At 36.9% G+C, this 14550-nt stretch overlaps 1 protein-coding gene across 3 annotated transcripts in view; it reads right to left on the bottom strand.

Annotated features, from left to right (window-relative positions):
- The window catches only part of SUCLG2 (succinate-CoA ligase GDP-forming subunit beta), a 243752-nt gene that overhangs the window by 173626 nt on the left and 55576 nt on the right, over positions 1–14550 (bottom strand). The window lies entirely within an intron of this gene.

Below are 14550 nucleotides of genomic sequence, written 5' to 3'. Positions count from 1 at the left end.
ATTAATCCACCCAGCATCCCCAAATGGTCTGGGGAACAGGTCCTCTTTGTCATTCAAAGTATCAAACTAGACAGATGGAAAAAAAAAAATGGTGATATCTAACCAAAATCATAAATAGTGCTCTATCACACCCCTAAAAAGGAGGGAAGGGAATGACTGTAATATGAAAGCCACAACACAAATTAAGACCTTCTAAATCCTATTCAAATATTCTTTCTACCACACCAAATACAGTCACCCACCCGAGATACTATATTGGAAATTTAAACTGAAGAGAACTGGACCGATTTTTCAATATCCATGGCTTTCTTGCTTACCATAGAAACAAAGTGCTCTGGTGAACTGGGGTAGCTGAGGCAGGCTATTAGAAAGATTCACTTTGTCAGTGGCAATCACTGTTCTAAGACAATCTGTTTACATTATTATAGGACTAGGTCTGTATACAGCAACCTCCGCATTTATTCCACTGATTTCTTTGTCATACTTTCAAACAAAAATGCCCTATTGTGTTACTATAATATAGAATGTATTTGCAAGTACTGGTTTATTATAATATTCTTGCAATGATTATTAAAATTTGTTATTCTATACTATACGTCATTCAGATCATACTCTAGCAAATACCATATTCAGTTAGTCTAACATATTCTCAACTTATTTCTTCACCTGCCACATTCCATACATCAGAAAGCCCTATGAGCTCTAACTCCAAAATATAGCCCAAAGATATACATATCCACTTTTCTCTAGCTCTTCTGCCACCTTCATCATCCAAACCACTATCTTGTCTCACTTGGATGATCACAACAGCCTACTCCTTCCTGTGGCCCATTCACCATAGGACAGTTCATGATAGAGAACAACTCATCCCAGTCAGCCTGGGACTTTCTTGGTTTTAAGCACTGAAAGTCCCATATCCCAGGAAACCCCTTGCTACTGGAAAATCCAGGACAGTTGGTCATCTCATCTATGGAGAACTTTTTCTATAAATAGATATTGCTTGTGCTCGAATGAATCATGACCTCACTCTTCACCCCTCCTTAGATGCACACCCTGTGCCAAGTGCCCATTCAGTTCTTTCCACTAGTGGTCCTGGTCCTTTGACTCTGGGCTCACCAGTAGGATGTTAGCAGATACGATATAAGCAGAGGCTTGAAACATACCTGTGGTTAGGTTTTTTTGTTTTCGTTTTGTTTTTTATTTGTTTGTTTGTTTTTTTGACATTTCTCTGTGAAGATATGCCCTAGGTAGTCTGCTAGTACAAAGAGGATGAGATTCACAAGGAGCACACCTGGACCCAATCAGCAGCTTGCAGCCACAGCCAGTGAGGCCCTGGATAGGCCAATATACAGACATTTGAGCAAAGGCAAATGACTCATTGAGTTTTGGAACAGCATGGCCTCTACATTAATGAGATACCTAATTGATATGAATTTTATCAAAATCTTTCAGCAGCTTCCCATTTCACTTAGAATAAAATCCAAAATACTTACCTAGGTCTACAAAGCTTACTCTTGCCTTCCTCTCAAATCTCACCCCTCTGTCCTTTTCTAAATTTCAATCTCACTGGCCTGATTTTCAAATTGGCAAAGCTGTTTCCAATTCAGGATCTCTGCCTAAAACACCTCATGGTTCTTCTCTTACCTACCTCTTTCTGTCCTTGTGTGTCGGCTTAAAATCACCACCTCAGAGACTTCCTTGACCATCCTAAATCCTCCATGATTTTACCACTTGTTCATTTCTGTCGCAGCACTTCTCTGTAAATTATTTCTGTATGTATTAATCTGTAAATTAATCTGTAAATTACTTCTGTATGTACCCTGTATACCCACCAAATTCAAATGTTCAAATATTTTTTAATAAGTTGCTGAATATCAACTGAATGGTGCCCAATGATCCAGAAAATCAGTTAATCTGATACTCTTGTGGTCTGAGGTATAAAAGATTTTTCTTATTGAAAACAGAAGGTGAAAACTGATAAGACAAGAGAGCTATAGATAATGTCTATCAATCACTGATACCTTTTTAAATTAAAAGTTCAAAAAGGATTTAATGTAGAAAAAAAAAGTTAGCTGACATAAGTTGATAAAAACAAGAGAGAATTATGCCAGACTTATAGTTGTATCACTCTTTCTAAATGAAACAGTACTTCAACATCAAACTCCTATAACAGCTCCCCACCACCACCATCACCATCACCACCAAAACTACATTGCTTAAATCAAAGAAAGCTGAACAAACAAAAAGTTGTTTGGCCTAATGTAAAATTATAGGCCTTTTAGCTATAGAATTTAAAACAGAAACAAAGGGAAGTATCGATCAATATCATTTAGTTACAGTTCCACACTATTGGCCAAGTGGAAAATTTTAGCTATCCACCTTTAGGGATTTCAGTGTTCACAAAAGACCCCTTTAAACTTCGACCACTGTAAAGTTAAAGGGCATTGAATGACAGTGATGTGTTTCTATGTTAAGAATATTTTTGTAATGTGAACCACAATAGACCCAGTTCCTGGTTCAGCTAATGAGTACTGCTTGCAGTGTTCATGTCAAGAGACCGGGAGACACTAGGACTCCTGAGATTTCTAATAAAATCAATCCAAGAGGGAAAGAAATAGGATATCAGACAGGTTTCAATCAGAAAGGGAGTGCTTTGGTGGGAGCCTGCCCAGTCTAGAGTGCTTTGGCCTAAGATTTAGGAAGCAAGAGGGTATAAAAAGATGGATCAGAGTCCCTGGGTAAAGGCAAGCAACCTCATGTGCAGGGCTCTGGCTGCTAGAGGCCCTGGTCCCTTGGCTCTGAGCTCAGAAGTAAAGGGCCCTTGATTTTGCTTTCTGTCACTGAGAGATAGTTCATTCTGCCTGGAATTTGTGAAGCCCACTAGTGTAATTACTGAAGGTGGGACCTCAGAATCCAGCTTATGTGGACTTCTTAGGGTCTCTTAGAAGATTTTTCTATCAACAAAAATGAGGATGATGACATATCTCAAAAATGTTTTATGAGGCCAGTGAGACAAAGCATGCAAAACACTTAATAGCATTTATTAAACACACACTGAGTTCTCAAGACATCAACTGCTATATTTTCCACCACCTAGTACACATGCCCAATAAATATTTTCTGGGAACATGAATAAATGAAAGCCTCAGCTTCCGTTGAAGTGTCCTAGAAGCTTAAAAAGGGAAAAAGATCTTGTAAAAGTAAAAAAAAAATTATCTTCTAAGACATCAATCAAGATGGCAGATATAAATGTGTCAGTCATGAGAAAAACATTTCATTTTGTAAATGTGCCCATTGGCATTCTGGTGTATACATCATTCTCCTAAGTTTGGTTGGTGAGTGCCTAACCTTAGTTTGATGAATTCTGATTGAAGACCCAAAGTTTCCCAACCTACAAAAACAAGGAGATCTGGGGTTTACTGAAAGCAGTTCCCCTTGAGGGGCTTTCCACAGATACCTATCTCAGAAGGCTGCCTACACTTTCCTCAGGCAGAACGCTTCTCTTTCCTACAAGTAACTACCTTGACACACAATGAGCAAAGTAAGTTATAACTTTTTTCTTCAAAGACAGCATTACCAATTTCTCATCAATCACTTTGAGGGATCATTTCCAGGAGACCCAAAAAGAAAAAAAATGTTATAACACACACACACAAAAATTACTTATTTCACATGTTTTTTTTTTGTTGTTGTTGTTGAGCCCTCCTGATATCTCCTTATCAAAGTAAACAAACATATAGCTCTCACAAGTATGAAAAGCTACTGTCTAATACTGTAGAATATCTTTTTTCTTAGAGGCGCTAATGATAAAAATGGCACTGAAATGAGAATACTGGGGGTACCTTTCAACTAAAATGAACACATTTCCAAGATCCTATAACTGAAAGAAGAGTTGGTTTATATAAGTAGAGTAAAAAGCCACTATGGCCCAGGGACTTTCATTAACGTGACCTGCTAGAACGCATAGAAAACCTGGCAGAAGGTGAAGCTCTTTATCTATGTTGACTAATTCCTGGCAACACTAGAAGACATCTCACATTCTGAAAAAGACTGTTTTGTGCATTAGACAGGAAGACCGGCCTGAAGAGAACCCAGGACCAATTTCTGCCAGAAGGCTGGCATCAGATGAAGCTGACGTCTCTCTTCATGACTTCCCATCTTCCCACCATGGCCCATGGGACTGCTGCTCCCTTAGTTTTGCCTTCTCTCTAAATCAAGCTTAAGGACATGACTCAATAGCATTAGAGAAAACTCATTGGGTGAGTACATTAGAGACATCTTTCTTGGTAACTGTTAACCTGGATGGAAGGTTCCTTGGGGTGTTTGTTCTCTTCCTGATTTTCCCATTCTTTAACCATTTATGGAACACATACTATGTTTGAGGTACCAGGAATGCAAAGGTGAATGGGAAACAGCCTTGGCCCTGGAACATAGAATCAAGCCTTATCCTCCCCAAATGTTTTTATACCCTACTCCCTGCAGTCATGCCTAACAGTTTCAGGAAGGCCCTTTGATCTGCTGTTCATCCTTCATTGAAAGGCTGCATGAATTAATTGGATAATACTTACAGTTATCATATTCTGTCCTACTAAACAGGCTCTACCTTAAGCACAGTTGCTATCGAGGAGGAATCCAACTTAAAGTTTCTCTTCAAGTAAGATGATCAAATACTTTGTTTAAATGGAGACAGCTTTGAGAGTGAATGTGATTGCTTGTAGTAAGAGAATACTTCTAGAATAATAGATGTATCTAAGTTTGTCTCAGGCAAACCAAAAGGAATGGTCATCTATGCTAAGAGACACTTATGAAAATGTTAAATTCCAGATGACTCTTGAAGCTCCTGTGCTGGTTTGTGAGAACACACATAACCTATTTCTTACACAAAAAGTATTGTGTGAAAGGTCAGCCTACAACTATCTCATAAAAAATGTGCTTCCTCATTTCGGCATACAGACCACACAGGTTAAATTATCCTCTGCCCATCCCATGTACATTGAGATGTGGAACATACCACTTACCATATGGCAAAAACCACAGCAGTACAATAACAACATCTATGTTGCTGGTGGGAATGTAAATTGGTATAACCACTATGGAAAACAGCATGGAAGTTCCTCAAAAAATTAAAACTAGAACTACTATAAGATACAGCAATTCCACCTTTGGGTATGTATCCAAAGGAAACAAAACCCTAACGCAAAAAGGTATTTGCACCCCCCATGTTTACTGTAGCATTATTTACAATAGTGAAGATATAGAAACAGCCTAAGTGTCCACTGGTGAATGAATGGATAAAGGAAACGTGTCTCTCTCTCTCACACACACAAGGGAATATTCAGCTATAAAAAAAAGAAAGAAATCCTGTCATTTGTGACCTCACAGTCTATACCTTGAGGGCATTATGCTAAGTGAATAAGTCAAAGACAATATCATATGATCTCACTTATATTTGGAATCTAAAAAAAATCTAAACTCATAGAACAAAGAACAGATTGATGTTTGCCAGAGGTGAGGGGTGGGGAGTGGGTAAAATGGGTGAAGGAAATCAAAAGGTACAAACTTCCAGTTATAAACTAAACAAGGCATGAGGATATAATGAGTGTGGTGACTACAATTAATAATACTGTACTATATATTTGAAAGTTTCTGAGAGATATCTTAAAAGTTCTCACAAAAAATGTGTAACTATGTGCGCTGATGGATGTTAACTAGACTTAATATAGTGACCATATCACGACATATACATGTATAACTGAAACTAATATGTCAATGTATCTCATTTGAATATATACACATAATAAATACATGTGCCCAAGTTCCTATGAGTCGGGACACTGTACAGACACTGAATTAGGGCCTACATTGCTCCTCCCACCAAATCCATCAGTAGATACAACTGGCATCCCATATTTTACAGATGAGGAAATGGAACCCTAGAGAAGTAAAAACACATCTAATAAAGGGATGGAGCTAGGTCTGATACCAAGGCAGTCTCCCTCAGATCCCACCTTCTTAAACACCATGATGGTGCCTCCCAGAAGATATTACCAAGAGGGGACAGTGAGGCTGGACCAAAATAAATGGGTAATAATAATGATAATCATCCCAGCTACCCAATATTGAGACTTTAGGATATACAACTCTGCTTAACCTTCTACATACAAGACTTTATTTCACTTTCATGGCTCACCTAAAAGGCAGGTATTATTACTTAACTCATTTTACAGATGGAAGAACTGAGGATTCCCAAGGTCAAATCACTGGCCTAGCTAGCATGCGGCAGACGCAGGATCTTAATTTAAGGCCAACTCCGAGTGAACCCCACTAGGCTAGAAGGCACTCTGTGAATGCAAAAACCTGGCCAAAGCCAAGAAGTTAACTGATGTGGACACACACTGAGAACCAGCACAAAGGGGCACAGTGTGGCAGACTGCACCATGTCATGTACAACTTGCCATGTGAGTTTTATGTTGAATCTGCTAAACAGAGAAGAATAGTGAGTAATTCTGAGCAAGAGGAAAGTTATAAAGCTATCTAGATTTTTCTCATCTTATGATGCTCATGTGTAGGTTATTTATAAATAAAATATACATTTGTGTGAAGTTGTTTTTCAGTGATACATGTAGCACCTGAAGCCTGGGAACAGTTTGATTTTTGCATATCAAATACTTTAACACAGTTATGTCTCCCTTGTTATCCATATCCCATCTGCTTCCTTTTCCCCATACTGAAGTGACTGGTATATTCACTCAAACAAAAGCCTGAAGACAAAAAAATATTCTAATACTTGGCCCACATTTAATTTGAGAAAAACAATAGACTCACAAATCCCTTAGCTTGTTCCACGTTGAATAAAAGAAAAAAAATACATAATTGAGGTAGCTTGTTTATTCATTTTGTTTTCTTCCTGAGGTAGATCAAGCGATACATTTTTTTAAACTTCCTCAAGTCATTTCTTGACTTTTTTGTAGGTAACCTAGAAAAGTCAAGTGGAGCCCTGGTACTATTTATGCATATCTGTTAAACCCTGCCAATTCCTGTAACAACCACCTTGGGGAATAGCATAGCATCTTAAAAGCAAATTCCTTAGGTAGTCTTTATTCTGTTGCAATGTAAAGAAAGCACAATTTTCATTTTCTTTCAAAATTATGCAACCTTTGATTCCATAGACCACTGTCTCCCTAGAAAATATCAACCAACGGTATATAAGTAATATATTATCAAATCATCTGACAAGCCGTACACGAAATATGGTTTAACGCTCGAATGTTACTGCAAAAGCAGAGAATTTTTATTTTTTATCTGCTGTTGATGTTTTTAATAACTTACTATATTCCTTTTATGATGGCTTGAAACTCACACTGTTTAGACCAAAATTAAGAAACGGAAGGGAAATTGGTGAGTGCCTTATTTGTATGAGGCATGTGCTATGTTTGTCTTTATCTGAATCATTCCTTGAAGTATGTATCACCATAATCAATTAAATAGTAGCTCAAGTGATCAAAGTAGAGCTGGGATAAGAGTTGTGTTCTCACTGTGTAGTCCATACCTGTTCTAAGCCAAGAAGCAGAGACAAATTTTCCCCAAATTCTAAATGCTAGAGACTGCTACATGATCACGAAACCCCTTTCCTCTTCTTCCTAAATGTGCATTGAGATTATATTGCCAGTCTCTCCTGCAGTTCACTGTGACCATCTGATGAATTTTACCCAACAGAATGTGATGAGAACTGATGTGGTCCCTGCAAAATCTCCACATGCGATCCTCCATGCTCTTTTTGCCTTTTAAGTGGCTGAAAAGAACACAATGCCCAGATGCCCAGGTCATCTTTGAAAGCCTCATGTTGAAGAGTGAAATGATGAATGGACCCTGGATCTGTGAGACACCTTAAGAGACAGATGAACACCACATTGGACTTTTATGTGATAAAGAAATAACTATTATAGTAAGCTACTGAGAATAAGGCAGTTTATAGGCTACAGAAGCTCGTATTACCTAACATACTAAAACAAAAAGATACCTAAATAAAACATAATAGGAAATAACAATCAATCTAGAGACTACCATACAACAATTAAAACAATTTAAAAATATATATATTTAATACTTGGGTAATGTCTGTGTTATAAGTGGAATTTTAAAAGTATGATGCAGATGTATGCATAGTTATTTTCCCAAATTTAAAAATAAACATCCTTTCTCAATTATATTTATGTAAATATGCACATAGAAATTAAGGTTGCTGACTGAATGAATTTTCCATAAGGAAAATGGAAGAAAATATGTTAATAAGTAGTCAAGTTCTTTCTGGATGACGAGATAGAAGGAGGTTTATACTTTTTTGTACTTTTCTGTATTTTCCAAAGTCAAAGTAATATACATACTCCTTTTATAATGAGCAAATATTTGTTGTGATTTCTTTAAAAAGACCAACATATCCAGAAAGACAGATAATATAGAACTAACACCTATGCCCCTTACCCCAGGCAGTTTTTCTACACTTACAATCCCATAAGGTAGCCTGTGGGCATTCAGAACTACCAGACTACACTGGGGTGAGTCGAAGACTCCCCTGTGCAAAATAATTCACAGAAAAGTCCTGGAAAATGAGGCCATGTGCACAACTTCTTTGTTCATCCACAATGAGGTAGCTTAAAAAAAAAAAAAAAAACATGTTAATAAATAACTCCATTAAAGATACAATGAAAAGACAGAAGTGAAATTATGTCAGTTACCGTGGTAACACAATCATGGGTAGGCAGAGATGTGGTAATATTCAGAACCAGTCCCTAAAAGAAAGCCTTCCTTTTGGTTTAAATGAGGATTACAGGAGCACTCACTCACAAAATGATCAGTAGGATGCCAGGTACATGGCAGGAAGTCAAAGGTTAAATGCCACCACCATGGTTTTTATTGGTTAAAATGTGAAAAGAATTAATTCTTGCTTTATTATACTGACAAAATTTAAGTTAAAGCATTGACTTTCAAAGCACTGTTTCTAAAGAAACTGATAGGAAGCTACACATGCACTTCCATAAAGCGTGCCTGCCCACAACCTGCCTGCATCTCGCCCTTCACTCTATAGGTTTCTTGCTGCTTCTATTCAGTGAAAACCACAGGACAATTAGAGGAAAAAAAAGTTATTCTAGCACAGAGAAATTCTAAGGAGCAGACCAAAGAAACTCATTTTATATTTGCAGACTCAGAAAGAAAAGAACATTTTATAATAGGAGGATCTCTTTGCAAAAATATATACAATAAGAAATGCGAACCTCTTCAGAAACACAGGGAAAGCTTTTAATGCCAATTCAGGTATTCCTTTAAGGAGGATTTGTTAGTAAACATTATCAAGTCAAAATTTTCTGAATAACAATAATATTTATTGAGCATTTACTATAAACATTTTGTCTGGATAGTCAGAGGTCTTAGCAACAAGCAATAGAAATTGACTCCAACTGAAATAAGCATGAAGTAAATCACAAAAAAGATATTGGGAAGCTCACATAATCACCAAGGAGGTGGGAGAATGAGGCTCAGAAAATGGAAGGAACCAAAGGGAGACAGCGGCAGCCAGGATCACAGTCAATCTCACCATGGAAACCATCTATCTCATAAGGACATCACTATTATTTTTGGAAAGCAGACACAGACATGGCTACAACCTCTGACAGCTCGCATTTGTCATCAACCTAGCTTCTCTGCATTCCTGACTCCAGATTCAAAGTAATGGGCAGCTGATATGGTGGTAACATGAAGATTTAATACAGAGAAATCAGAATTATTGTTACTGAACTCAGGTCTATCTGCTTGACACCTATAAGCCAATAACTCGAGGGACAGAGTTTGGTAGAAGGAAAACAGGTCTATTCAAGAGCCCGCACCCTGAGAAGACTGTGGACTGCTGTCACAAAGGCTGTCTTGCCGTTTCAGTGCAGGCAGGGGTTATTATTACAGGGATGGCTGAGCAAAGGATGAGGGAGAAATTCCAAAGCCCCAGGGAGGGGGGCTGCATCCTGGAAGGGAGGGCGTGGCCAAGGACATCTATCTTGTCTACTCCCTTTTGCTTTCTTTCTCAGGCCACCAGGAGGGGAGGCAAGTGCAACAAAAGGATTAACAAACAAAGAGGGGGTGGGGAGCGCCTCTTTTTGGGGTAGGAGTCAGCATGAAAACTGTCCTGCTATGATAAGCAACCTGGAGCTGATTAAGCAGAAGTCTGGGGAGGATTTTGCAGTCAATATTCTGGCACTCACCAGTCTGAGAAATAAGGTAGCTCCCTCTGAAGTCTGTTCTTAGAGTTCACTCAAGGAAACTGTTTAACTATGTTAGACATTAGTTAACAAGGCGTTTTTATGTACATAAAATACAAGCGTGAGATTATAAGGACAAAAAGGAAAAAAATAAAAATGGTTATAATCATGAGACTACAATAAAACCACAACAATCACAGTTACAATCTCCACTCTCATTTCCTCATTTTCATTTCTACGGAAGTTTGTTGATCTACCTGTAGTGGACTCTGTGGGACAGTCATTTATCAAAAAAGCTTGAACTTGCAATAAGACATGGTGTTCAGCTACTCTAGTTGGAGGAAGAGTTCCCAGGTGCATTTGCTTTCTAGTTGTCAAGGCCTGCCTACATAGTTTAGTTATACATATTATGATCATTTTGAACTTAACAGTTAAGCCTAACTTTATAATTCCTCCTGGGACAGGTTTTATTTCCAATGGCAATCACAGAAAATAGCTATAGTAAAGAAATGAAGTATGCGGGCAGTTAAGTGTGTGGTTACATTATCCTTGCCTGTCATTATAAGACAATCATGACCATCATCTCAATACAAAGGTTATAAGATCTTTTGGCAAGGACCTAACCACCAAATGTGATATGAAAAAGCTTCCACAATCAAGGAGGCTGCAACTGCCTGCAGAATTAATAGTACATGTCCATCAGTAGTCAATGAGTAGCAGTTCCCTTTTCCCATAAAATGCAGTTCCTTAGTGGTGTAAGTAATTCATGGGCTTTAAGATGTGTTTACATGTAAAAGGAAAAAATAAGTTATCATACTGGCAAATGAAAACATGCTCTAGCTAAAAGCAATCCAAAGCTCAGCAAATTTAATAAAGCTCCTTATCTCCATTTTAGGATGCACGTCATTAGCTCAGAGAAGGTTAATTTCTCCATTCATATTTCAATTTCTTTTCTGGCAAAAAAAATAAAAATAAAACTGTGAGTTTTCGAAATACAATCTTCTAGCTTAATCACATGTTGAGTCTCAAGATAACATAAATTAAATAATTAATAAATTGTGAAGATACCAAAAACTAAAAAATAGTGGTCCTAGTTAAGTTTCATCTACACTTACATGCAAATACTCTTCAAGACAGGCCTTTTGAGTTATGTGAGACACATTCCTTCGCTCATCTTAAAGAGAATTGAAAGGCAACATCAAGATTAGTCATGCACACAGTGGGTATTATAATTATATATATAATTATATATATATGTATATATAAAATTATCTGTTGACTATATATATTAAATTTAACCCAGAGAGGAGAGAAGTATGTAGTTAATAAACCTCCTCAGAAAATTGTGCAAGAAAAACAATCCATTCTTTAAAGCATGATTACAAAAGGTAGCTCATTACAAACTGCTACAGAAATAAATATTATCCATATTAATATTATGGACATGGAATATTAAAACTTAATTTCATCAAACCAAATTTACTCTCTCAATCAGATCAGTCCATTTTCTTGCAAGAAAATTAGGCTATTATTTGATTCTTATCATTATGAATTGTGTTTCAGAAACAAAAGGTTTACATTACCCATTTTAAATAAATGTTCAAATTAACAAGCTTTCCATAACTATACAACGAAATGCTCTATTGCCCAAAGAGATACAACAAAATGATTCATTAAGAAAATATCTGCAGATTACACAGTTTCTATAAATTGCGTTTTGGAACCTGCCACATTCAGTTTAATTCAATCTTCTAATTTTATTAACATGTATTTCTCTATCTTAAAAATGCTGACTCACACATAATAATCTCCTAAGAGCATTATCATCAAGTTAGCAAAAAAGAAAAAGTGGTTGGAGAGGAGATTAAATCTAATCTGGCTGGGTAGAAATCCCATCTTTGTCAATTATTAGCTGTACAACCTTGGCTAGTTTTTAACCTTATCTTGCCTGGTTCCTTGTTTTGTAAAATAACAATACTGCAGTAAAAATGGCAGTATTTGGCAAATTATTGAATATGGTAGACATGAGAGGCATTAGTGATGATCTGGAAGGTATCTCAGCTGGGTAAGGAGAGGAGGAACACAAGAGGAAAAGAAGGTTTAGAGCAATGGAGAAATGACAAGTTCCATTTGCTCCAAGAGACATGGAGACACCCATAAATGGATGGCCAACAGACAACTAGGAATGTGGTTCGGACACAAAGAGATTTGTAAGTTCATCAACAGGTTATTGGAATCATAGGCATGTCTAATGTCAACAACTATTTTCAAAATATTGTATAAAATGTCATTTTGAAACACATCCAAATATAAAGTAGAAAAGTGAGTAAATGTATTTCAATCATTTACAAACTTTTCAAATCAAAATATGAGCTCTCATAAAACATGATCAATAGGATATTAATCATCACATGTCTCAAATTTGTCTATAAGTCTGAATCATGACAGCAATGAACCTCCTGAAATTATATGCTGATAATGATGACGATGTGAGCAATAAAATCTTATATAGCACTTACCGAATGTTAGGCATATTATACTTCCATATAATTTCCCCCCGTTAAAATATCATAATTATAAAGTGGAAGCCCCATATTTAGGACAATCAGAAAGATATATGTGTGCGACAGTGTTAACCTTAACTTAAAACCAATATGGTAAAACTTAAATTGTGCTCTTGATCCTTGTCAATCTTGTAACGACAAGAATACGAACACTGACGTTTTGCCAGATTCTTCTTATTTTGCTTTCTCTAGGCAACCTCAGTGACATACAGACTTCCTTTTATATTTACTATCAACTCAGTTCATTTTTAGCCAGGTAGATGTGGTACGATCTCTTCTTCTAATACTATAAATCTCCCCTCTGATCAAAAGACAGATGAGACCTTCCTTTTACCAAAACTGCTCCTTGAGTAAGAGGATTACTCATTCACTCATCAAAGAGGTGTTAGGATTCATTTTTCTCAATTCCCTTTCAGCTCTAAGCAGTATCACAAAGAGGCCTGCTCTGACCACACCACTAAAGGATTGTCACAGGGATGTGACACACGGCCATGTCATTTTCAAACATTTTATCCAGTTTGATTTTCTCTAAAAATCACTCCTCAAGAAACAAAGTGCCTTTTTTAAAAGTTTATTTTCATTTTCATTTTAATTTATTTAAGCTTGCTTCATTGTCTGTTCCACTTCCTTTGCCTTGGCCTTAGCATAAAGCACCACCTTGCTCATTACTCCAGAGCAAAAATTCCATCTTACAAACAGTATACAATCCCCAACCACAATGCAGTGGCTAAATAAATGCTTACAAAACAATCTATGACTAAGAAGCCGATTAATTCAGTAAGTCCAGATCTCCATGAAAATCTGAAAATAAGTCCTCTCAGCTGTGCTGTATCTGGAGGTGGGGAGGAATGGTAATCAGCTGGCTTCCAGAATTCCCTTCAGAAGGACCCTTAGACCTGTAAGTCTAGTATTTCGGCACATTTAAGAAAATAATGGGGAAAATGAAGGCCAAGGACCAACATGAACTTTACATTTCTTTGCTCTCATTACCCAATCCCCAAATCACAGGAGTGTAAAACAAAATCGATCCTTTCATGTAAACAGGTTGGAATACTAACCTTTACCAAGTCTATTACCAGAGTTTACTGAGGAGCACTCTTCCAGGTTTAGGGCTAATTTTACAGGTTTTTTTTTTAGCATAAAAATCTATTTTGATAGTTTTTGAAAACGAAACTAATTTTCATTCCTTAAAACATCAGTTGCTCTCAATTTCGAGATTTAGCATCTGAAAATTACAAATAATTTCTTTTGAATATAAGTTCTAGGAAGAAAGAAGACTCACATATCTTCCACAGCTGTATCCATTGTGACTAATACATGGTCAACAATCAAATATTTACGGAAGGAAAGAATAAATATACATTTCAACTGATATTACATGAAAAAGATCTGATGTACAATGATCTGAAGGAACTTTGAAAGGGAGATAAAAGAAGAACAATTACTAGCTGAAGTATCTCACTGCTTACTCTTAAAAGAGTATAGAAAATTGGAAAACTGAAATATGGAGCCTGCCTCTATCTTGTGCTCTCAAACTTGGCAGTGCTGCCTGGGCAAGGCCAGTTAGCAGCTGCTCCATTCTTTATTTTTCATGGGAAACAAATGCTCTCCAAGGTCACAAGCAAATAATGCATATTCAAATCCTTCTACTGTCCAGATTTGAGCTGTCCAATGAGAGCCACCAGTCACGTGTGTCTATATAAAGCACACAAAATGTGGCCAGCGTGAAATGAGATGTG

The sequence above is a fragment of the Rousettus aegyptiacus genome, unplaced genomic scaffold (assembly GCF_014176215.1).
Source record: "Rousettus aegyptiacus isolate mRouAeg1 unplaced genomic scaffold, mRouAeg1.p scaffold_m13_p_4, whole genome shotgun sequence".
Classification (NCBI taxonomy): domain Eukaryota; kingdom Metazoa; phylum Chordata; class Mammalia; order Chiroptera; family Pteropodidae; genus Rousettus; species Rousettus aegyptiacus.
Note: the sequence above shows the minus strand (reverse complement) of the source record. Positions and strands in the feature narration are given on the sequence as shown.